This window comes from Triturus cristatus, chromosome 12 (assembly GCF_964204655.1).
Source record: "Triturus cristatus chromosome 12, aTriCri1.1, whole genome shotgun sequence".
NCBI classification, from domain to species: Eukaryota; Metazoa; Chordata; class Amphibia; order Caudata; family Salamandridae; genus Triturus; species Triturus cristatus.
The window spans coordinates 788881008-788903607 of record NC_140595.1 but is presented as its reverse complement, the minus strand read 5'-3'; the positions used below and the strand labels follow the sequence as shown (position 1 = coordinate 788903607).

Genomic DNA, 22600 nt, shown 5'->3' with positions numbered 1-22600 from the left:
GGTGGGTAACTGCGCCAACAGTCGCTGGTGGACAGTTGCCTCCGTCACACTGGTTGGTGCAGTGTAACTGCACTGCTGATGGCTTTGCTTTTTGAGTTCTGAAGTTATTATTTTGGGAGTTCCTGGAGTTGCTAGCGAGTGATCGCTGAGAAGGCCTAGCGGCGAAGTGAAGCTCCTTTTTAGGACATGTATGAAAAATTAGTAGCATAATGTAACTTTTGGTGTCTGTTTCATGCTCTCCCACCCACATACACATATGTGGAGTAGGGTTTAGATTTTTCTTGCAGTGGATTTGCAAATGTTTTCAGTGTGTCTTGGTGGTTGTGAGGTAGTTTAGCATCACAGAGAACCCCAAAGTCTTCCCAGTCAATTTTCGTAAAATGAATATTTTATATACCAGATCACATCACTCAAGACCTTTTGGTATATGATTTTGTGTGGTAATAAAGTACTCCTTGCATAAAATTCTGGAAGATCAACATGGAGTCAGTTTTGCTGAGATTAGAACAAGCAGTTGATATGTTACACGTCTGCAGCGGGTGCTCGTTGACTGAGCTATTTTATTAACTTTTGAGCCTGGGTCTTGCAGTTTTGGCGTATCTCTGTAGCATTCGCCTCGACCCACTGAGATGTTTCCCCTTTCTCTATTGTTTTCTGATGTGGGTGCACACATGGGCATTAGGACATGCAGGGGCATGCTCAGTATCCTATTTCTGCCTCTCGCCCCCTCCATTGCTAGGCATCTGCACCTCTGGGGCAGGCCCAGGCATGTCCTTGGAGAGTGGGTGGTGGTTTCCCTCTTTTCCCTCCTTCCTTCTACCTCTTCTGTCTGGGCTCATCGCATCACTGAACTTGAATCCAGCCAGAGGTGAATTCTTTTTGTACTTTAAATTGTCATTTATTTTTGGGGTGGTCGTTTCTGCCTACCCATGCTGTCAGAAGTTGATGACCCCTACTTTAGGGTAGCTGGTGAGGGATGCATAGGTTTGTTCCTGGATGGAAGGAGGATTTGGGGTGCTGAGAGAGGTGCGTATGTTTCCAGAATTTTACAAAGTACTTAAAATATTTTTGGGTGGAGAACTCTTACTTTTGTCGTTCATTTATGCCCAACCAAATCTTACTAGTCCACATGGGATATTATCTTTGATATACCACTTTTCGTGCCCAAAACAAGGATTGTGTAAAATTGCTGGTGCCTGCTTTTTCTGGGGGTCCACAGACTCTGTGGAGGTGGTGGTTTGTGTGTGGCACAGCAGTCGTAGGACTGGAGATGTAAAGTTGGTGAGGAGTGCATGGCTGGTGCAGTTTGTCCCATCAAGGCGTGAAGTAGTAGTGGGAATGTAGTGTGTTGGGGAACTATTTAAAGGGATGCTTTGATAGTTTGAGAGGAGAGTTTGTGTATGTGTGTATATGTATAGGTATATATATATATATATATATATATATATATATATATATATATACATACATATACACTCTGTTCTGCTTCGGTGCAATAGTTATGAAATCTGCAGAATACAATGGTAAACCATAATAGAAAGGTAAGTAAAAGACTTACCTCTACATAGCCTCTAATCCTCCCCATCTTATATTAGCCTCTCTTTTTAGAATCTTCAGGTTTGTTTTTTAATTACTCCGGGACGGGGAAATTATCAGTGCGCACCAGTTAAGTGTGTTTTTTAGTCCCGCCATTTTCACCGGCCCCCTTTGTTGAGACTGCCTGTCCAGGCTTGAATATGTGATGTATTTCAGGACTGTTGTGTGAATGACCAAAGAAAGAGAAACGCAGTACTGGCAGGATGAAAAACGAAAAATGGGTGAATAAGTATTTTCTTTTAAGTTGCATCTCTGTAAATTATTATTTATAACGCGGAGTTGTGGATTTGTTCCGTTGTCTTTATTTCGTTGTATTTTTTATATATTTTTTAGCTAAACAGGAGCAAATTGTAACCGCTGTTTTTTTCCCAGCAGGATCTATTTGTGTGCTTTTTAGCTTGCTTGAACAGTGGCAGTTTTAACATAATTCATAATTACCTTAATATTTTCGCGTTATATATTTTTCGGTGGGAGATGGGACAAAGGAATTAATTTTATTTCACCCCTGCTTCGCAAATATACAAGGGATGCGATTTGTATATTTAGTTAAGAAAATGTGGCATTTTGGTTATGCGGTGACTTGCTCTTCTCTTAAATTTTGGGACAGTCTGACTGAAGGATTTTGCTGAAAATAAAAAGTCAAGCGGCTTCGGGCTGCTGCGGTCGTGTTCCGTGAAGCACCCGGTGTATTCAGTGTTGTGTATACTTTTGTACTCTAAGCTTTGAATTAAGCTGCTTTTTAATTTTTAGCGTTTGGTAGTTGAGAGGGGTTTCTTTTCAGAGTACCTGTGAGGAATGACCGGCCACAAAAGTTTGCGAGTTTGATATTTTTTACCATGACACAAAAAACACGTTTTTATTTTTGCGGTGGAATTTTTGTCATCGTTGTAGGTGGGGGTGATGTTCATGGGAGTGGCGGAGAGGCCCCTCTAAGTTTTCAGCCAACTTGCTAAAAGTGACTGAGCCGAATGAATGGTTATCTGGTACCTAAATAACATTTCCGTACCCCAACGACGCAATGCTGGAGACGTGTAGATTGCACACAAACCTGCAGGGAGTGCTCCGTGCCGCAGTGTTCCAGTTTTGTGTCAGCCTACAACAGATTGTTTATTTCTGAAGTGCGTTTTTTATGCTCGGTGGTGCGCCCCTACCACATGCAGGGGGTGTCTTCCTTTCTGCATTAATGTAGGGGTCGCGTGAGGGAAGTTTAGTTAGCGTAGGTGAAAGCGAGGCCCCTGCGTCAAGGACCATGGGCTCAGCCCCCCCTGCCTGCTGCTGTGCAAGTGGAAATCAGCAGACGTCCGAGGCAACAGGCAGTGGCCATGGAAAGCAGGCTCTTGAACCCAGTGCCAGGCAGTGCTGGCCGCCTGCAGCTCTGTTCCTGTGCAGTGCCAGGCAGTGTTGGCAGCTTGCAGCTCTGTTCCTGTGCCGTGGCAGGCAGTGCTGGCCGCCTGAAGCTCTGTTCCTGTGCCGTGGCAGGCAGTGCTGGCCGCCTGCAGCTCTGTTCCTGTGCCGTGCCAGGCAGTGCTGGCCGCCTGCAGCTCTGTTCCTGTGCAGTGCCAGCCGCCTGCAGCTCTGTTCCTGTGCAGTGCCACACTCCTCTCTGCCTCCACGGGTACTTCACTGCTTTTACTTGCTCCGAGAGTTTACATGCATCAAGTGTGCCTTCGTGTTGGTCTGCTGCCGAGGTAGTTTTTGCACAGCCAGGCGGCGCTTCGCCTGTCCCTGTGAATGCTTGTCAGAGCTCCGTGGGATCTCTTAAACCTCCTTGTTATGCTAATGTATATAGTTGCTTTCACTGAGGTGTTGACACTTCCCAAATAGTTCTGTTTGATTGCTATTACCCTTAACTTGGGTATTTCCTAAGGAAATATTTGTTTACGTCACATTTATGCAACATGCAATTTACTGAAATTATAACCCCAGAGCTTTGTCTATGGTATTTAATATTAGGGAAGCGGATATCTGCACAATGACGGATTTGTGTAATGTTTGATTGGGAAAGTTGATGTCAAAATCCCAGCTTCCTTGCTTGATCAGATTGTGTGATTTTAGGCAAATCACTTTACTAGCTTGCAAATTTCAGTACCATCTCATTTGAGAGCACTTTGAAGTCATTCAGCTGAGGGCGAGTAGTAACCAGATTTATTCGACCATATAAATGCCGTATAATAAAAGGATCCTACCTATTCAGTCATATACGGGCATTCCAAATTGACTTGTCTCCTTGTTAAACTAATGGCGTCATCAGGAAGGCATGATGGGCTTCGTGAATGTTTCATGTTTAAAAATGATTACCTTTAATAAATGTCATTTCGTTCATTAATATGATTTAATGTACTCGGCGATGGGCAGGGAACCCAAAACCGCCCAGGTGGTTTCGATTCTAGCTACAGATTGCAAAAAGTGAACATGGTGAGCAAGCCTGACATTCTCAAGGTCATTAATAGGGAAAAAAGGGTCTCTTCCCAGGAAGTGAAGGGGAAAAAGGATACCGCAGAGCATTTTCAGCGCAGTCTTCTAAAAGTTATATATGTCAGTAGGACAGTTGTGTGCCCAGTATCAAACTCGAGGAACAAATTGGGATTATATATTGTGTGCGAGCATTGGCTGCAGTGTGATCCAAGGGGCGTGGGGAACTCCCACAATTCCTATTTCCAGAGAAGTGTCACCAGTGTTTCTCAAATAATCGCGGTGCGACCACCTTCGGAATGGTTTTACGCAGATATTCTGGTTTTGTCTCAACATGTCAGGTGAAACTGGTGTTGTTGGTCATTCGATAGCTTCTAGTTACTGGTTGTAATAAATTATATCCCTCGCATTAAGTTTTCATTTTATCCCGTTTGTTTGGTAAGTGCAATATACATGTTGCCTCAATCCTGTAGGTACCCCGCTTGCTCGCATAGTGACTTGTAATACGTCTCATTTGCACACACCACTCAGAAAAGTGTTCTCGCAAACATTGTGCGGCCACACACACCAAGAAAACTAAAGGAAGGGCACATTGAATGGGAGTTTTTTTTCTTTCTGATTCTGAGGTTACGGGTACGAATTAAAGGAGAATGTTTCCTAATGAGGCTTCAGCAGTTACAGAGGTGTACGTTTGTACTACTGTGCACTTAATTCCATATGAATGATATAGGGTAACTTTTAGCATTCAAATCTAACCAACATTCAAGAATGATTCCACACATTTATTGGTTGAAAAGGTGCTTAACTGTAGTTCATGAAGATTCATTTGTTCACAAAACTCTAAGTAAATATGGATAAACAGATAAAATTATCAAACATTTAATATCGGTACATCCAGATGGAAGTGTGAAAAAATAGAATACCATGAAACCCAGAGCCCCATTTGTATACTTAATCACTCAGCCTATCTCCCTTCCTACAAATAGGCAATTCTGCTACTATCGTCTCTTTTTGTTTTCTTAACGTCTGGTTAAACTTTTTTTTTTTCCTGAGCAAGAATTGAAGGTGCTATATTTTTCATAATTTTTTTTCATTTGTATTCTGTTTACAGTGCCCCTCGCTGAAGGCACCCTACAGTTTGCTGACTATACAATAAGACTCGTTCTGAGATGAGAATGTTTTTTTTTTTTTTTTGGACAGGATGAGGTGGGCTAACTATTAGTAAATTGTTTGTCAATTTTCTGACGGCGTTTCGTTTCCTAGCCAGGTGTGTGTGCTAAATTTTGTTGTTCAAACAATTGCTGCTCTTCGGCAAGAAAATCACTCCCATTTGTGTTCGTTCCTGCTAATTGCTCCCTTGTAACTGGTGACCCTGCTTGTGTTTTTAGGAGAAGATAGGAAGTAAAGTAAATTTGTTGCACCCTTTCGTCCAAACTTGGTAAGGTTTTTATTTTTATTTTGTAATTTTTTTAATGTTTGGCACAGATGCCCTTCAAGTTGCTTTTTGGATTAATCTTGTGTCAAAGTTTTTCCTAGAGAATGTTGTTAAATATGGTAGAAGCTAATGGACCCTTTGTATAATTTTCCTAAAATCTAATAATTAGCGGCGGATTGTGCTAAATCTGATACAGAGGTCTATTTGACATATTTTATTTTTTTGCTAATGAGGGTGCTCGTTTTGGTTTCCTTTTCCCTCGTGATCTCTTGTTGTGATGAGTTGCGGTATTTACATTTTTACTGTGGCTTCTCTAAGATGAAATTAGTCAGATGTACATGCATGGAAGTGCCAAATGTAAAAAAAAAATAATATATATATAATCCTACCATTACTATTGTGACAAAATGATACCTTTTTTGACCGCCTCAACAGAGAGGCAGAAAGACTGCCCGGCTTTGGTATGGTGTTTTGCTTTGCCTTTAAAGACTTTTCAAACATTGTAGGAGTTTGCTTGAGCACCCAGCGTTGCTGTGAGCTTGACGCTAATTTTTTAGTGCCTTTCCATAAACTTGCATCATAATTTCTCATTGAGCTATTTTGCATTTTTAGGATTGAACCTAATAAGTTATGCAACAGTATAGATTTTTTTTTTCTTCATTTCAATCTTCGTTCCAGTCAAGTGTCCAAAAGACGTGTTGAATCTCTTGAGAATGTGGTATCTAAGTCGGGGGATGTAGGTTGAAACAACGCAGCGCGTCCTGCATTGCTTTGATAGATGCGTTGCATCCAGATCAAGAAGCGTGCTATGGGTTTAAGCCCACTTCATAGCAGGAGAGCAGTGAGTGCATCCCAAATGTCTTCCTTAACTGCCCCTCAATCTGAAAGGGGAAGCCCCATGGACCCCCCTTTAGCTCCCCCATTGAAAACTAAGTTCTCGCCCAAATCCAGGCATTCCTACCTTCCGCACCGCCAGCATCTCTACTCAAAAGGCATAAAAGTGTTTGAATGCTAATCGCAGAAGTTTTGCACGCATCATTGGATCTCGTCTGGTTGTTTGCCGTAGTGACGGCAAATTTTATTTCATTTCCTAAAACATTTACATTATGTTTTTGATAATATCCAGCAAGCCCCTGACTTGCAATTCTTTGGGGGACATTTCACTGTATGGTGCTTCTGAGACATTCTATTTCACTTACTGTAGCTCACTTTATGCGCTCTACACACAATCTGCTCTTAATGCTAATTCTCAGTTGTGATTCGCGCTTTCCAATCTGTTTCAGTCATTTGCCATTCCTTTGCTTTCATTATGAACTGGAATTGCAGTTATTACTCGTTTTGTAATGCGCTCGACAGTTATTTTGATACTTTAGTGTTTGCCTTTTTATTTTAGTGTTTTCCTTTTGTGCACTGTAACGGAGTTAGATGTTAATTCACTGAAAAAAGAAAAAAAAAGCATAATTTTCTGTGACCACCAAATAAAATGTATCTGGTGTGCAATTAAATGAATCCATACTCTTCTTCTTGTACCCTGGGTGGTGGCATGGCGATTACAAAGTCTGTTGCATGAAGCTGTAGGCAGACGTAACGTCTTAAAGTTAAATAGACATTGCAGATTTCTTCTACAATGGGCATCTCCAACGAGTAGCTCGTGAGCTTCAGTAGCTCCCCAGCTACTTTTAGGTAGCTCCCCTATGTGCAGCCCAGCCTGCTAAATTAGAAGTTATTGCTTGGATGAATTAACATGTATATGTACTCCGGAATTGAAAAGTGCGCAATCAAGATGAAAAGGTATGTATTCCGAGCTCATAAGATGAGGATTGGAGAAAAAAGATCAAATTTCCAAATTCTGTTTTATTCCAAGTTGATAAACTTTCTTGCATTGCTTCTGGCAACCCTAACTGAGGCAATCACCGCAAGCAGAGTCTTGCATACATACGGTGGCCTCTAATGTAATATCTATTCAGCACTAATAACGTTGGTCGCTAGGCAAGATTCTTATTAAACATGAGTAGCTCTTGGTATAGAAAAGGTTGGAGACCCCTGCTCGAGCAAGCGTCACGCGATTAGAGGTGGCACCCTGGAATCTAGAATTTGGCACAATTTTGCAGGTGTGTCCTCATGATCCGGGACGTTCAGGGCTGACTGGAAAGTTGTTGGATGACTGATTATGTTCCACCTCTTTTCCTGCCCGGATTGCATGCATAGACGCAAGGTATGGTAACCTCGGCCAATACAAGACCTCACCGCAGGCAGCCTTCTCTTTTTATAGCCCGAATTTCCTGCTAGGAGGCATCATCGGGTACTTGGATCTACCTGTCAAGCAGAGGTCTTCAAACTTTCTTGGTCTGAGCCCCCAAAGCAAAATGTTTAGAAATTGGACACCGCCATCCAAACTTTATTGCAAGTATTTGGGAAGCGGGAGGGGCAGAGCGGAGCACTGGTGTAGAGCTCATAAGATCAATTCATCGATAGTTTTGTCTGCAGCTCCTAATGCACATTAAATGTGAGGCTTGGTAATAGGGTAAAATTCAGCAAACCAAAACCGATATTTAAAAAAAAAAAAAAACGGTGCTCCCCATAGTTTGTGTTGAGCCTCTTGCACGCCTGGGCCCCAATGCAACAGCACCTGCTGCTCGAATGATAGCTGTGGCTCTAAGTAGCAGTCTATTTCCTATGCGTCTGTCACCCCTTCCCCACTATGCCTGGCCATCACTCCAATCTTGAAACAGCCTGGTCGTGTTTTTTTTGGGGGTGGGGGCGAGGTTAAGCAGCGTGAACTCAGCCCAAGGGCACTGGAACAGCTTACACAATAACTAGTTACATTACACTAGGTCAGATACATTTTTTCGGCACGAGGAGATTTTGTGATTTGCCTAGAATCACAGAATGTTGAGCTGACACCAGGGCTTGAAACTGGATGGTGGCTCTTGCCACAATGCCTCCCTTTTAGAATAACAAGCATTGGCATAGCCAATAGAGCTTGCCTTTGGGACCTTATAATTGTTTAGCCAGAGATATTGACTTTGCCAATGTCTTTAAGCTATGCCGTAGAGAAGTGTGACTGCTGTGCAGCATACATTTTAGGCTTGAGCTCCTGGAAAAAAAATAGTTGCTTTATCTGCCAACAATAGGAGCACTTACGAAGCAAATGTTGCTTCTTAGCAATATATATTAATAAAAACAAAAAACATTCCGAAGCATGCCTGTCCGTATTATCTGAATGCATTTCTGCTATGTGGTTTAGTGTAGAAAATCCCTTCTAAGCATGCAGGTGAAAATAAAGAAGGAATTTTGGGCTGTAATTTTTAGATATCTTCATATAAATGCAAGTTTAGATTGTTTTTTGTTACATTCATTATTAGTTCATTTATATATAATTTGAAATGAGAAATTTATATGAATATTAAAAAAAATAGAAATCCTCCAGAGAATAATTCCAGCATGGTCTTTTGTAGAATAGGAAGTAACCATCCTGATCCAGACTACAGCAAAAATAACATGAATGCAAACACATTGAATGCAAAATCTGAGGCTGTTCTGTAGGTCTCGCTTATCGTTCAGTACATATTTTAGTTCTTTTATCTAGCACGTCGCTATGAACAAACACCTCCTTAAGTAAATCGCAGCAGAAACTACAGACGGCAAGTATAACTTTTTTTATGTATCTTTTTATTGACACTTCGATAAAGAACAAATACAAAACACTGTTGTGCACGGACACGACGTTATCTCAGGTACAGTCTAGAACGTGGTAAACTGTGTGGCTGTTAAGAGTCTGTCTCTGAATTATTTAAATATTTTAGGGAAAGTTTCAAAAAGATTATTTTGACGATTCATAGGAGTTTCATCAAAGCACTCATTTTTGGAGACCGGCCCTTAACTTGAGTTATCATACTCGCACCCTGAGCAAGAGAGAGAGAGGCAGAATGGGGAAAAAGACAGAAAAATAGAAAACTAAGAAGAAAGGAAAAAATGAAAAAAAGTGGCAAGAGTGAGAAATAGAGACAGGAAGTGTAGGATGGTGGAAGAAAGTGGCATGGGGTGGAATCCAAACTAAGCAGCCTTTGAGTCCTAAACCCTCATTACAAAATGCATGAGTTTGAACAGGGGTTCGAAATTACGAGTTGGTGTGACAACGATCAAACTGTAGATTTCTCCTCAAATTCTGGTAGGTCAAACCTGCCGAAATTGATGGGGGTGGGTGTGAAGGAACCCCCCCCCCCCCCCCCCAAAAAAATGCGATATTTAGGTGTGTTAAAAACCTATTCAGGGTGTTGGGCCTCTTTCATGTTAAAAACTCAGAACAGGAGGTATGTCCCATGCATGGTAAATACCTCACCGTGGGATAATGTTATTTAGCATGTGTGGTTAAATACTGGTCACTGTTCTGACCATCTTGTGATGAGGGCCTTAGTATTCAGCAACCTCGGCGTTAAGCAGTCTTTAAAGAAATTAAGTATAGCCAAACCTGTGTAAAACCTGGAATGGGGTGGTGGGGTTTCACCGGTGTTCGTTTACAGTTAGGCAACCTCCTGTTTCACCTCCAGCAACAGCCCTCCGTACCCTTCACTTAGAACAATGGAAAATCTGCCATATTTCCTGACTTTGGTTTTACCTCGGTTTGAATTTTCTCAAATTCTAGTGGCATGGAACCGGGCCTGCAGTATGAACCAGCAGATGGTACGGTTGTGTATCTAATAATTGGTGCACAACACGCATGTAGAATCTGGTGTTTACGGTTTATTGGCCTTACTTCACACTAGATTCTACCCACAAAATCTTTTAACACGTTACTTTAAAAATGGCAATTTGATATGTATCCCCTACCTTATCGTCGCCACACTAAACAAAAGCTAATGGTCTGGCAAATTAATATTTCCCCACACAGAAAAATGTATTATGAGTTTTCAGGTACACATTTACCCCCAACAAGTAAAGTTGCTCCATTCGGAATGTCTGGCTGCTTCGACTGGACCAGAATAAAACTTTGCATTGTTTTGACTGCTAGTAGAACAAGCATTGGCATAGCCAATAGGTCTCGCTTTTGGGACCTTATAAGTGTTTAGCCATGCAACAGTTGCATAACTAAATACTTGTAAGGTCCCAAAAGCGAGACCTATTGGCTATGCCAATGCTTGTTTCTGTTTATTACTGCTCTGTAGTAATGGCGGCGCACGGGTGCCACCATTGCTACATAGAAGTAATAAACAGGAAACAAAAACTGGCTCACGGAGAACACCAAAGCGGCCGCGAAAGTGAGGCCCGCGCACATGCACTGTAGCTCTAGGCAACAGTGGTAGCACTTTTTTGAGCCCTCACAAAAAGTCTCGCCAGACCAGCGCATGCGCTGGGTCAGGCGAGACCTAAAAACAGCAACAACACGTCTGGAATGAAAGGGACATGGGTCTAAGTGGGTTTAATGCCAACTTCTATGGTGGTTTTACAGAGATATATGTAGGCAAATCTGGTATCAATTAACACCAGGAACGGGCAAATAAGCATCTGAAAGAAACACGTTAGTTAGATTCCTCACCTTAGAATATCCCCAGGCGTCAGACTGGATCCGGAAGATTTTTCGTCAGCAATACCCCTTGCGCGTCGCTAGCCGTCGTCTGCGGGTCCGTCGTCTGCGTCGTGCGCCGGAATGACGTCGTCGGAGTACTTAGACGCCGCCCTCGCGCGCTGACGTCAGTTCTTCTTTTTTCCGCGCCAGTAAGTGCAGATCCGGGAGAGCTACCCCTTTAGTCACTTTTTGACTAACTTTTTCGATCCCTTTTTGATCTTGTCTCGACTCCGGTGCCGGTAGGATGCCTGGTTTAAAAAGCCTGTGCTGACTGTAGCCGCTTGATGTCTGTTACGGACCATCACCGCCGGTGCCTGTACTGCTTGGGCCTCGACCACGACGCGGAGTCGTGTTCGGACTGCAAGGCCCTGACCTCGAAGGCTAGACGGGAGCGGTCCCGAAAGCTTCTCGAGATTCGCCACTCGGCTCCGCGCCCCTCTCGATCCCGGTCTAGGAGGAGGTCCAAGGATCGGTCGCGGAGCCGCAGCCGACGTCATCATCGGTCGTCGGGATCCAAGTCTTCGGGTAAGTCGAAGCACTCCAAGAAGTCCAAGAGGCGACACCGCTCTTCGGACTCCCCTCGCCGGTCGGGCGACTCGGCCGAGGGTCAGGGTGGTTCCAACCCCGCGGCTCCGGCGGAGCCGCAGGCGCTGCGCAAGTCCCCATACCCACCGGTCCCTGGGACTGACGCGACGCCGGCGGAAGTCAGTGCCTTCCTCTCGGCCATGAGGAACCTGGCTCCGCCGTCGACGCCCGCTGGCGCGCCTTCGGGCTCCGCGGACCAGACTGGGCAACCTTGCCTGCCGGCGGCTCCGTCGACGGCTCCGGCCTCGACGCCGCAAGCGCCCGAGGGACCCGTTCCCGAGTCCCCGCCGACGCCGGTCGACCTCGTCACGCCTCCGCCGGCGTCGACACCGGTACCACCTCCGACGCCGGCTCCGCTCGGCGTCTATCCCCAGTTCAGCCCCGCTCCGGGCCCGGCGCCGTTACGGCGTCGATGGACGCCGCGTTCGGCGCCGCTAGAGACACATTTTGTCTATCGCCCGGCTCCGATCCTTCCTCCTGTATACCAGGAATCGGATGATGGGGGCGAATGGGAGGGATCCGAGGATCCTATGGCCGTTCAGGCTCAGCTGTCACAGGACTGGGCAGATGAACTGGGTGAGGCCAGTGGTCTGGATACCTCTCCAGACACTGGATTCATCTCTCCTCCGACTGTGGCTTCGGAGGAGGGTGCTGCTTTCTCTGTGGTGCTGCGCAAGGCGGCCGCAGCCCTTGGGTTTGAGCTACCTGCCGTGGCTGTGAGGACTAATGTCCTCACTGAGGTGCTTCAGTCTGCAGCAAGCTCCACTGAGCCTCTGCTGCAATTCAATGAGGCCCTCATTGACGTTCTGCAGGGCACCTGGTCCAAGCCCTCCACAGTTCCTCCTGTGGACAGGAACGTCGCCAGGCGCCACCGCCCTGCTCCGGGCAACCCCAGTTTTCTGTCCCAACACCCTACCCCCGAGAGCCTGGTTATCCAGGCCTCTACCTCCCAATCCTCCTTCCCGACCGCCCCGCCAGACCGGGATTCCAAGAGACTGGAACAGTTTGGTAAAAAGCTGTTCTCCTCCCTTAGTTTGGGCCTGCGGTCTTTGAACACCGCCTGTCTCTTGGACCGTTATTCCCACTCTCTGTGGGATACGGTGGAGGACGTGCTACCCCTGTGCCCGGAGGAGGTCCAGACACGACTTACCCAGGCTCTGGCCGATGGGAGGGATGCAGCGCGGCATGCTATCCGCTGTGGGCTTGACACTACGGACTCGCTGGGTAGGGCGATTTCTACCACGGTGGCGCTTAGACGTCACGCCTGGCTGCGGTCCACGTCCTTTTCGGGTGATGTCCAGAGCACTCTCATGGACATGCCCTTTGATGGCACTCGCCTTTTTGGTGAGAAAGCGGACAGTGCGCTGAATCGCTTTAAGGACTCCCGGGCTACGGCCAAGTCCTTGGGCCTCTCGGCCCCGCGGTCGCAAACTTCCGCTTTTCGCCCCTTTCGTGGCCAAGGAAGGGGTGCCTCCTCACGTACGCCTAGCCACCAGCCGCAGAACCAACCTGCGCGCGGACGTGGTTTCCGCCGAGGTGGTTCTGGAGGACGACTAGGTCAGTCCACATCCACCCCGGCAGCATCCGCCTCAAAGCCTTCCTAGTCCGAGCTTTCAGGCCCATTCCACGCCAGTGGGCGGCAGATTTTGCCATCACCTGCTCCACTGGCGGTCCATCACATCGGACAGGTGGGTGCTGCAAATCGTCCGAAGGGGCTACTCCCTCCCCTTCGAGACGACCCCTCCAGCCATGCCACCGCAGCACCACCGTATCTCGGGGGATCATTTGAATCTTCTCCACGAGGAAGTTTCGGCCCTCTTGGCCAAGGGGGCCGTCGAGCGCGTTCCGAGCCCAGAAGTAGGTCGTGGTTGTCATTCCCACTACTTTCTGGTTCCCAAGAAGGGCAAGGGGGGCCTACGCCCTATCTTGGACCTCCGGAACGTCAATGCCTTCCTCCGGAAGGAAAGGTTCAAGATGTTGACTTTGGCTCAGGTTCTAGCTGCCCTAGACCCTGGAGACTGGATGGTAGCGTTGGACTTGCAGGACGCATATTTCCACATCCCCGTCCTGCCGGCGTTACCGGTGGGCCCAGAGCACTTTCAGTTTACCGTGCTCCCCTTCTGCCTCACCAGTGCCCCTCGGGTGTTCACGAAAGTGATGGCGGTGGTCGCAGCTCATCTGCGCAGATCAGGGGTTCCAGTCTTCCCCCTATCTCGACGACTGGTTGTTGAAGGCGGGCTCGCCCCAGACAGTCGTCTCCCACCTCCAGACTACGGCGGATCTCCTGCATTTGCTGGGATTTTCCATCAACGTGCCGAAGTCACACCTGAGTCCCTCTCAGAAGCTCCTCTTCATCGGAGCGGTTCTCGATTCGGCGCAGTTCCGGGTCTATCCGCCGGAACAACGGGTCCGGGATATTCAGGCCCTGATTCCCATCTTTCGGCCTCTATCCTGGGTTTCGGTCAGGCTAGTGTTGCGGCTTCTGGGGCTGATGGCCTCCTGCATCCTACTAGTGCATCACGCCAGGTGGCGCATGCGGGCTCTGCAGTGGGACCTGAAGTTTCAGTGGGCCCAGCATCACGGCAACCTGTCCGACCATGTCTTGATCTCGGAGGGCACTGCACAGCAGTTGCCATGGTGGCTCACGGACCGCGATTGGGTCATGGGCAGAAGCCTCTCCCTTCCCCAATCGGAGCATGTCGTAGTGACGGATGCGTCCCTCCTGGGATGGGGTGGCCATATGGGAGAGGCGGAGATCAGAGGCCTCTGGTCTCCGGCGGAGTCTCGCCTCCACATCAACCTGTTGGAGTTGAGAGCGATCCGACTTGCACTGAAAGCCTTCCTTCCCTCTGTCAGGGGAAGTGTCGTGCAGGTGTTCACGGACAACACCACCGCCATGTGGTATTGCAACAAACAGGGCGGGGTGGGGTCGTGGACCCTTTGTCAGGAGGCTCTGCGCCTCTGGACGTGGCTGGAACACCAGGGCGTCACCCTAGTGGTTCAACATCTGGCGGGCTCTCTGAACGCCAGAGCAGACGAACTCAGCCGCCGGTGCATGATGGATCACGAATGGCGTCTGAACTCCGAAGTGGCGCAAGGTCTCTTTCAGCAGTGGGGAGAGCCTTGGTTAGATCTATTCGCCACCGAAGAGAACGCGCAATGTCAGCAGTTCTGCGCGTTGGAATTTCCAAGGCAGCACTCGCTCGGCGACGCTTTTAGTCACGAGTGGAGTTGCGGTCTATTGTACGCCTTTCCGCCTATACCACTTCTGCCCAGAGTGCTGAAGAAGATCAGGCGCGACCGGGCCCAAGTCATCTTGGTGGCTCCGGATTGGGCACGAAGGTACTGGTATCCCGAGCTACTCAGTATGTTGACCGATCCTCCGATACGTCTGCCCCTTCGGGAGGATCTTCTGTCGCAGCAGCAGGGGACGGTCCTCCACCCGAACCTGTCCAGCCTCCACCTCCATGCGTGGAGATTGAGCGGTGGCAGTTGATGCCGTTTGACTTGCCTCCTGAAGTCTGTGATATCATTCTGGCAGCCAGGCGTCCCTCCACAAAGACGGTATACGCCTGCCGGTGGAACAAATTTGTGGCATGGTGCACAGCAAAGGCTGTGGATCCCCTTTCCGCCCCTCTTTCTGAGGTTCTCCTCTTTCTGCTTTCTTTGGCCCGGCAGGGCTCTGCCCTGGGCACCCTGAAAGGTTATATTGCTGCCATCTCTGCCTTCTTGCGGCTTCCTGATCAGCCTTCTCTTTTCAAGTCCCCTGTTGTTACACGCTTTCTAAAGGGCATTACTCACACGTTCCCTCCTGTCCCTTTTGTAATGCCTCAGTGGGACTTGAATGTTGTTCTCACATTTCTAATGTGCGCTCCCTTTGAGCCTCTTCATAATTGTCCTCTTCGTCTGCTGACGCTTAAGACTGCTTTTCTGGTAGCCATCACCTCGGCTAGACGGGTGAGTGAGCTCCAGGCTTTATCTTCAAAGCCTCCTTTTCTCTCTGTTCATCCGGACAAGGTTGTCCTCCGGCCTCGTCCCTCCTTTCTTCCGAAAGTGGTGACTCCATTTCATCTTGGGCAGTCTGTCACCTTGCCCACCTTCTTTCCGCATCCTTCCAAAGAGGAAGAGAGGCTCCACCGTCTGGACCCAAAACGTGCGCTCTCCTTTTATTTGGACCGCACAAAGCAGTTCCGGGTGGATGACCAACTTTTCGTTGGATACGTGGGTGCTAAGAAGGGGAAAGCTGTGCACAAACGGACCATCTCTCGGTGGGTCGTTTTGTGCATCAAAATTTGTTATTCCTTGGCAAAAAAGGACCCTCCTGTTGGGCTGCGCGCCCGTTCTACTCGGGCCACGGTGGCTACTACTGCTTTGGGACGAGGTGTCCCTTTGCAGGACATCTGTCAGGCGGCAACATGGGCCTCACTACACACGTTTGCCAGGCATTATTGCCTTGACAGCAAAGTCCGGAGGGATGGCTTCTTTGGCCGTTCTGTCCTCCAGGACTTACGGTGTGATCTTGGTTCGCAGACCCACCACCGGGGTTGGTATTGCTTGGGTATCTATTCTAAGGTGAGGAATCTAACTAACGTGTTTCTTTCAGATGAACAAGTTACTTACCTTCGGTAACGATGTATCTGTAAGAAACGTTAGTTAGTTAGATTCCTCACCGACCCACCCATCCTCCCCGTTCTGCGAACTGACATCTAGGGTTAAGGTTACCCTTTTCAGGCCCCAAGATTTTATTTTTGGCACCAGTGTCGGTCTTTGCATGGCTCTGCGTTCCTGGCGCGGAAAGCTATGTACAAGAACTGACGTCAGCGCGCGAGGGCGGCGTCTAAGTACTCCGACGTCATTCCGGCGCACGACGCCGACGACGGACGCGGAGCCGCAGACGACGCCTAGCGACGCGCAAGGGGTATTGCTGACGAAAAATCTTCCGGATCCAGTCTGACGCCTGGGGATATTCTAAGGTGAGGAATCTAACTAACTAATGTTTCTTACAGATAAATCGTTACCGAAGGTAAGTAACTTGTTCATTAACGCACCTTTTCAATGAGCATTACACAACATTTCCATAAAGTGAGCACATTTAAGTGTACCTTTAATTTGAGGATTAATGCCGCTAGGGGCCTTAAACTATTTATGAAAATGTTACATTTTCAAAAATAAGTAAATGGTACATACAAATTAGTTGTCACTCATTTGAAGGGATAGGTAGAAAAGTCAACACTGCAGCTTTTTATGGTTCTGTAACAAGCACCTTAGGCAAGATGGACGCAAGAACATGAAGAGGGGTGCCAAGTTAATTAAATGGAAGTCACATTGAAATGCGCCTTCTAATTGAGCACTGACTATGAGGTGGTTTGCCTCCCAGCAACTAAAGCCTGTCTAAAAGTTAAAGAAAACGAACAATACATAAAACTCTGAACGTGTGCGAGGTTATAACCAGGGCAGTCTCCAGTAGGCAAACCAGTCGGCCAGGCATCATTAGCAACCGCTGGGAAGATGCACTGAAACCAGACGCGCTCAGGCCAGCGCCGTGTCGAGGTCATAATGGCCAGACTTCAATTTAAAATTGGTCAACGACGACATGCGCTCTTGTAATTGTGGACATATGATATGTGAAAAAAACTGGACTTTAACTTTGTTAAATGAGCATGGCTCGCAAGGGCTACAAGTTTGTTGTATTAAGAAGTCACACGTGTGATAACTGACAGACGTCCGCAGCACCACAGCAAACTAGTATATATTAATCGGCTTTAAGGAGAACACAACCTGAAACAAGTCCCAGAGTCACTTAATGGACACTGACACGTGACTTGGGAAACCTAGGATCTCTAGATTACAATGCTAATGCCGATTGATGTTGGAGTGTGGCATTTGATTTCAGAAAGATGTTAAGAAAAAGCCCGGGAGTGGTCCGCACACACGCTGTAAGGAATGCAGCTGATGCAGCTACCATCGAAACCTGATCCAGAATAGATGGCACCCTGCGCGCTCCCACGACCACTAGGCCATGGGAGTGCAAGTTTTAAGGAGAGGCGGGACAAGCATCCGTCTTTGGACATTTGCGTGATTTCAGTTATTGAAAGCCACATGCACAGGCCAATGGGATGTGTGGGAGGAGGCGCACCCACAGGCGAAGGCTCTTGGAAGTCTGAAGTGATTCCAAGAGCCCTCTCCTAGAACAGCGCTTGCGCGCTGAGCTCTAGGCGTGACCAAAAATGAGCCCAGTGGGTTGCACCCCCCCCTCTTTTTTGCAGCAAAGGTGCTCTCCGCTCTAAAACTACCAGTGGGTTCCTCAGAAACCTGGACCCCAGTGCTGCTGCACCTGCTTTGCTAAACCTTGCAAGATGGGCTCTTTCTTCTGCCCTTTGTTAAAAACGTGTGCTCCCATCTTGCACCTGCCCCCTCGCTATCGTCTCTGACATCCCAACTAAGGTCTCTCCATCTGCTTCAGTTTTCGTCTCCGTGGGCCCGTACTCCAATCGCCATGGCAACACTGGCACAGCAAGTGTGAACTTGCCCCCTCGTTCAAGGAAAGCGATTAAAACCGTCATTATTGAGGTTCAGTCGGGGCCACTGAAATTTATGGTATTTTGCTGCCCCATGGTTTTTTGCACAAGTATAGATTTGCTGTATTTGCCACATAATTAATCATTTGCTGCATATAATCTAGATTTCACCCAGAAATGTGTTCTTAGCTCAAACGGATCAAAAGTTTTAAAAAACAGCGACTTATGTTGGTACACAGTAAAAGGCCCTTTGCAAAGGCTGGATGGTCACCTTTCTGTTGCTTATTGCTATATTAGTGTCAAACCGGTATTATTGAGGTGAAACCTATACCAGTGCCCAGACAGTGTTAACAAATGTAAAAATGCCATCATAATGAAGTAATACTATCTTGAAATGTGCTGTATTATGCCACATAATTTGGTTTTTCTTCCCTCATAATTTAGTCAACCATGCCACATGATTTGGTCCTCCCGTGCCACATAATTCCTGTGATCCTGGGTTTTGGTTGCCCTTCAATCCGTTAAACCCTGTGCAGCTGGTTAAGTAGTAAACAATAAAGGCTGTGTGGGAGCTAGTATTTGCCTTTACTGTTGGGGTCACTTGGAGCTCGACCGTGACAAGTATTTATTATTCCTGAGAGGTAATCTAAGGATGTTATCAGTTGAGTTCTGGAGTATGTTATTTTAATGTACACATTTAAAAATGCTTTTAGCGATAGTCTGCTTCTTACTAAAATATATGATAATTTACATATGCATAGTGCTTTTTACCACAGGCTGGGACATCACAGCACTATATAAGTCTGTATTCCCCACTACGCCAACCATGATTCAATCCTGTGACTCTCTGGTCATGCACAGACATCTGCAGTGATTGCTTTAGCTAACTTTGGTTTCTAAATGTAAAAAAGTAAATTTTCCACAGATTAGTTTAACTTGGATTGAGTTTTTGAAAAACTTTTTTGTTTTAAAAAAAATAATAAAATGTGTATTTACAGATAATTTTTTTCTTTTTAGCCACATCTTTGACACCCCCCAGGCAATGCAGATGATCTGCATGTTTATTAGTAAGTGTGTTGGTTGTATAAGGATAAGTTGGTAGGCAGTGGGGTCTAGCATTTTTCAGTGACAAGGAGACTGTGCTGTAAACCTGCATGGAACGGATATGGCGGGGACTTCAAGCCCCCTGGGACAACCGCAGGTGGGATTTTCAAAACCCACTCTTCCGTTCATGTCGGGGATTTGTAAGTGTGGAGTAATGCTAGGTTGCCATGGAGTAGCTTGAAAACCTTTCTGTATGCTCACTTACAAAAGTGTTGGTATTTAACCCCCACATGTGAGTGGGTAGTAATTTTAACACCCTTGAGAGGGTAAGTGGAATTCGACCTCCACAGAAAGAGCAGGGTTGGGGTATTTGGATGCCTTCTTGCTAGCGGGTCATTCGTTTTTTAGCGCTTCTACTATGAGCCCCCATTGGAGCAGGGGTGGGTATTTGATCCTTTACCCTATGGTGGATAGAGTTTAATGCATTTAAAAATTCTGTGGGATTGGTATACCCCATGGAACTGGTTTGGTGGCTTTCTGCTTCTGAGCGGAGCCTACTTTTGTAAGCCTACGTACAATGTCCGGTTGTATTAAAGCATCGGGAGCTTAGGGGGCTCATGGACAGCTTAAGACTCTGGAGCATCTGCTCTGTGAGAGGGCTTCAGAGGGACACTGATTGTGGGGTTCGGGGCATGAACTACTTGTGGTTTTTGTGAGACTTGGGCAGATCAAATTTAGAGTTTGATGCACAAGGAGACGCTTTGGGAGGAACTTTGAGCCCAGCGTGCAAGATCCTTTACTGCTCTGTAGGACTTCATCTTTGATTTTCCTAGATCTATCAGAGTTTACAGGCAGACATCCCACACAGCTAGAAGCGTTGAGTGCCTCTGAGAAGTACTGTGCCATTTGTGGTCGGTTATTTTTCATACTGTACAATGCAACAAAGCAGTAAAATACTGAACCTGCACCGAGACCGGCTGAATGTATAGATAACTGGTTGTTAAGGCAATTGCGACCCTTGACCCTGCTCTCAGGCAGGTCGCTCCCCACAACAGCAACACCTGTTGTGACTGCCCCCCAGCTCGCTGCTGCTGCTGCCTGACGCGAGTTCGAGGCCCTCCTCCACCCGCAGGCTACCACCTGCACCGCATCTCTGGTGGCCAGTGGTTGGCCTTAGGTTTGCTCTGCATCTGTATTTGTATTGTTTTGGCTGTTTTTGTCACTTGTTGCTTTAATTTCCTTTTCTCCCTCCTGTTATTTTCTGTGCCCCGTTTTTCCCACCACTGTGTCCCTGCGGCCCCGCCCCCCCTGCTCACCCATTTGCCGCCCCGCTCCCGCCTCCCAGCTGCCCCTCCCTCCCACGTCCCCTTATATGGCAGCTGCTGTGCGGCCGTGCCTAAGGCAAGCCCATCTGTGCCCGTCCGCACCTGGACCGCGCCCAGCTCCAATACCCCTGGCCCCCGCGAACACCACAACGCCCGTCTCCACTACGATGCCAGCACCCTCCACGCACTCAACACCAGAAGATCACACACCTGCGTCCTGGCCGCCCCGAAGCGCACCCAAGGACTCTTCTCCTGCCAGAACTACAGCTTCACCAGCATCCGACCCGCCAATCCACCCACCAGGACAAGATGCAACCACCTCATATGCATACTCCTGAACACCCGCTCCGCACGCAAACACGCCGTTGAACTCTGGGACCTGCTCGACACATCCTCCCTGGATGTCGCCTTCCTGACAGAGACCTGGATGCATGACTCCTTGGCTCCCGACATCGTCATAGCCATCCCGGATGGCTACAAGATCACCCACAGAGACCGCACCAACGGAGTAGGAGGGGGAATCGCCGTCCACCCTCAAGGTCTCGACCAACTCCGACGACACCCTCCGCACTGCCGAACACCTGCACTTCCAGGTCCACACTGATCCAACACCACCCTCAGAGGAACTCTGATCTACAGACCCCAAGCCTCAGTTCAGCGATTCCATCGCCGACTTCATCAGCACGCACGCCCTCTCCTCCACGGACTACATCCTCCTCGGAGACCTGAGCTTCCACCTCGAGAACAACGACTACACCAACTCTACCACCCTGATCGACAACCTCGCCAACCTTAGACAGCTTGTCACAACGTCCACCCACTCCGCCGGCCACACGCTGGAACCCATCTTCTCCGCAAGCTCCCACGTCTCCTTCCGCCCCACCACCGGACTCCACTGGACCGACCAGCGCTGCATCCACTTCACCTTCTGGAAACCTACCACGCACCACTGCAACCAACAGATCCCCCGCCGCAGCTGGGGCAAAATCACCGAAGACCAGCTAAACACTGCCCTCGCCCTAAGCCCATCCACAGACCCCACCGACCCAGACGCCGCCACCAGCAACCTCCGGCGTTGGATCGTTGACTGCGCCAACACCCTCACTTCGATCAAGAAACCCTCCAACAGGCGCACCTACAAGAGTGCCAGCTGGTTCTCCGCAGACCTCCAGACTTCCAAACAAACCTGCCGAAAACTAGAGAAGAAATGGCGCCACGAACAGACACCGGAGACCCACGCAGCCCACAAAAACGCCATGCGCCAACACAGTCGCTTCATCAGATCCGCCAAAAACATCTCCTTCAAGGACCGCCTCGACAACGCACACAACAGCAAAGAGCTCTTCAACATCGTGAAGGCACTCTCCAACCCCAGCTCCAACACCAACGACATCCCACCATCGCAAGACCTGTGCAACTCCCTTGCCGCCTTCTTTCATCGCAAGATCGCAGACATCCATGACCGCTTCGACAACCAGACCACCATGACTGCCAACGACACCTCAAGCCCCTCGGCCACCAACCACAGCGACCCCCTGCTTCCCTGGACGAACCTCAACAACGACACCATCAAAATCATGAACACTATCCACTCCGGCTCCCCGTCAGACCCGTGCCCACACCACATCTTCAACAAAGCCATTGCCGACATCACACCCATTCTCCGCAAGGCCATCAACATCTCCTTCGAGACCGCGACCTTCCCGGAGGAATGGAAACACGCCGACATCAATGCCTTGCTCAAGAAACCTAAGGCAGATCCGAGGGACCTCAAGAACTTCCAGCCCATCTCCCTGCTCCCGTTCCCGGCGAAGGTCATCGAGAAAACAGTCAACAAACAGCTGGCCCGCTACCTTAAAGAGAACAACTTCCTGGACCCATCCCAGTCCGGGTTCCGCAGCAACTACAGTACCAAAACGGCCCTTATCGCCGCCACCGACATCAGGGCCCTGCTTGACAACAGCAAGACCGCGGCCCTCATCCTCCTGGACCTATCATCCGCCTTCAACACTGTCTGCCACCGCACCCTACGCTCACGCCTCCACGACGCTGGAATCCGAGACAAAGCACTGGACTGGACCACAGAGCGTCCGCCTTCCCCCTTTCTGATCCGAAGCCT

The 22600-nt window shown here is 48.2% G+C and overlaps 1 protein-coding gene across 4 annotated transcripts in view; it reads left to right on the top strand.

The window, feature by feature from the left end:
* The window catches only part of TP53 (tumor protein p53), a 99273-nt gene that overhangs the window by 51997 nt on the left and 24676 nt on the right, over positions 1-22600 (top strand). The window lies entirely within an intron of this gene.